This window comes from Pseudophryne corroboree, chromosome 1, assembly GCF_028390025.1.
Source record: "Pseudophryne corroboree isolate aPseCor3 chromosome 1, aPseCor3.hap2, whole genome shotgun sequence".
In the NCBI taxonomy this organism is placed as follows: domain Eukaryota; kingdom Metazoa; phylum Chordata; class Amphibia; order Anura; family Myobatrachidae; genus Pseudophryne; species Pseudophryne corroboree.
The window spans coordinates 325417350-325421013 of NC_086444.1; positions in this window are offsets into that span (position 1 = coordinate 325417350).

Below are 3664 nucleotides of genomic sequence, written 5' to 3' on the forward strand. Positions count from 1 at the left end.
ACACCACTCGTTAGTCATTGCATTAGAATTGTACCCTCCAGGTATGATTGCCAAATATATCTATTTTTTCAACACTCCCATTTCCTCCAGACAGTTTTGTACTCAACATGGGATGGGGGATTTGAGTACATGGGGTAAGATTGGATGGAACATTTTGAGGGCACGTTCCTTAGGAGCAGCTGCACTGGAGTCCTAAGGGTTTCAAATCAAGTACCAGTTCATGAGCCAATCAGAGCCCATGGGCCGGCAATGACAGCTCCTGATTGGCTGCCAGACCATGAGCTTTGATTGGCTCATGAACCGGCGCCTGATTTGACATACTCGCAGGCCGCATCCGCCACTGGAGACAAGACTGAGGGGCAGGAGAAGCACTTGCTGCACTCTCCTCCTCTCCCCTTCCCTCAGACACAGTGACAGCAACAGTGGAGATCAGCGGCAGCAGAGACCAACAGCTTGCGGCATACAGGTTGAACCCAATGGGCATTTTGCCTCTTTTCAACCTCACTAACTATGTAACTACTATGTAACTATGTATGTGGCACTGTGGAGGCATATGTGTATGTGGCACTGTGGGGGCATATGTGTATGTGGCACTGTGAGGGTATATGTGTATCTAGCACTGTGGGGGCATATGTGTATCTGGCACTGCACTATTGGGGCATATGTGTATCTGGCACTCTACTGAGATCATTATGGGTATCTGACCCTCTAATGGGGTTATTATGTGTATTTGGCACTGCGCTACTGGCAGCATAAGTGTATCAGTCACTACTGGGGGCATATGTGTATCTGGAACTGCACTATTGGGACATATGTGTATCTAGCACTGCACTATTGGGGCATATGTATATCTGGTGCTGCATTATTGGGGGCATATGTGTATCTGGCCAAGCTGGGGGCATATGTGTATCTGGCACTCTACTTGGGTCATTATGTGTATCTGTCACTCTACTGGGGTCATTATGCATATCTGACACTTTACTTGGGTCATTATGTGTATCTGGCACTCTACTGGGGTCATTATGTGTATTTGGCACTGCGCTACTGGCAGCATAAGTGTATCAGTCACTACTGGGGGCATATGTGTATCTGGAACTGCACTATTGGGACATATGTGTATCTAGCACTGCACTATTGGGGCAAATGTATATCTGGTGCTGCATTATTGGGGGCATATGTGTATCTGGCCAAGCCGGGGGCATATGTGTATCTGGCACTCTACTTGGGTCATTATGTGTATCTGGCACTCTACTGGGGTCATTATGCATATCTGACACTTTACTTGGGTCATTATGTGTATATGTGGCACTCTACTGCGGTTATTATGTGTATCTGGCACTCTACTGGGGTCATTATGTATATCTGGCACTATACTGGAACATTATGTGTATCTGACACTATACTGGGGACATTATGTGAAAGGAGCACTACTGTGGGGATTATGTGTAAGGCTGCTAATTGTGTGTAGAGGGGTGTGTGAAAATATATATTTATAGTTTGATATCATAATATAAAGTTGCAAGGCCATGCCCACTTTCCCATGAGTGTGCATTGAAGGGGACACTACAAAATGTATAACTCGGCATCATTAGTAGGCCTGGAGTCGGCCCTGATCACTGCGCATGTTGCCTGAACTCCTCGTCTGCAACAGCATCAGGATGACAGTGACGGGGAGAATACATCTTTATACAGTAGGAACAAGATTTTCGATAGATAAACTGCAGACAGAAAAAAAAATAAGAATTTACTTACCGATAATTCTATTTCTCGGAGTCCGTAGTGGATGCTGGGGTTCCTGAAAGGACCATGGGGGATAGCGGCTCCGCAGGAGACAGGGCACAAAAAAGTAAAGCTTTACTAGGTCAGGTGGTGTGCACTGGCTCCTCCCCCTATGACCCTCCTCCAGACTCCAGTTAGGTACTGTGCCCGGACGAGCATACACAATAAGGGAGGCATTTTGAATCCCGGGTAAGACTCATACCAGCCACACCAATCACACCGTACAACTTGTGATCTAAACCCAGTTAACAGTATGACAACAGAAAGGGCCTCTTAAAGATGGCTCCTTAACAATAACCCGAATTAGTTAACAATAACTATGTACAAGTATTGCAGATAATCCGCACTTGGGATGGGCGCCCAGCATCCACTACGGACTCCGAGAAATAGAATTATCGGTAAGTAAATTCTTATTTTCTCTATCGTCCTAAGTGGATGCTGGGGTTCCTGAAAGGACCATGGGGATTATACCAAAGCTCCCAAACGGGCGGGAGAGTGCGGATGACTCTGCAGCACCGAATGAGAGAACTCCAGGTCCTCCTTTGCCAGGGTATCAAATTTGTAAAATTTTACAAACGTGTTCTCCCCCGACCACGTAGCTGCTCGGCAGAGTTGTAATGCCGAGACCCCTCGGGCAGCCGCCCAAGATGAGCCCACCTTCCTTGTGGAGTGGGCTTTTACAGTTTTAGGCTGTGGCAGGCCTGCCACAGAATGTGCAAGTTGAATTGTGTTACAAATCCAACGAGCAATCGACTGCTTAGAAGCAGGTGCGCCCAACTTGTTGGGTGCATACAATATAAACAGCGAGTCAGATTTTCAGACTCCAGCCGTCCTTGCAATGTATATTTTTAAGGCTCTGACAACGTCCAACAACTTGGAGTCCTCCAAGTCGCTAGTGGCCGCAGGCACCACAATAGGTTGGTTCAGATGAAATGCTGATACCACTTTAGGGAGAAAATGCGGACGAGTCCGCAGTTCTGCCCTATCCGAATGGAAGATTAGATAAGGACTTTTATAAGATAAAGCCGCCAATTCAGATACTCTCCTGGCAGAGGCCAGGGCTAGTAACATAGTCACTTTCAATGTGAGATATTTCAAATCCACCTTTTTCAATGGTTCAAACCAATGGGATTTGAGGAAATCTAAAACTACATTTAGATCCCACGGTGCCACCGGAGGCACCACAGGAGGCTGTATATGCAGTACTCCCTTGACAAAAGTCTGGACCTCAGGGACAGAGGCCAATTCTTTTTGGAAGAATATTGACAGGGCCGAAATTTGAACCTTAATGGATCCCAATTTGAGACCCATAGATAATCCTGATTGCAGGAAATGTAGGAAACGACCCAGTTGGAATTCCTCCGTCGGAACCCTCCGATCCTCGCACCACGCTACATATTTTCGCCAAATGCGGTGATAATGTTTCACGGTGACTTCCTTCCGTGCCTTAATCAAGGTAGGAATGACTTCTTCTGGAATGCCTTTCCCTTTTAGGATCTGGCGTTCAACCGCCATGCCGTCAAACGCAGCCGCGGTAAGTCTTGAAAAAGACAGGGACCCTGCTGTAGCAGGTCCCTTCTCAGAGGTAGAGGCCACGGTTCGTCCGTGAGCATCTCTTGAAGTTCCGGATACCAAGTCCTTCTCGGCCAATCCGGAACCACTAGTATTGTTCTTACTCTTCTTTGCCGTATGATCTTCAATACCTTTGGTATGAGCGGCAGAGGAGGAAACACATACACTGACTGGTACACCCAAGGAGTTACCAGTGCGTCCACAGCTATTGCCTGTGGATCTCTTGACCTGGCGCAATATTTGTCCAGTTTCTTGTTGAGGCGAGACGCCATCATGTCTACAATTGGTCTTTCCCAACGGTCTATTAACATGT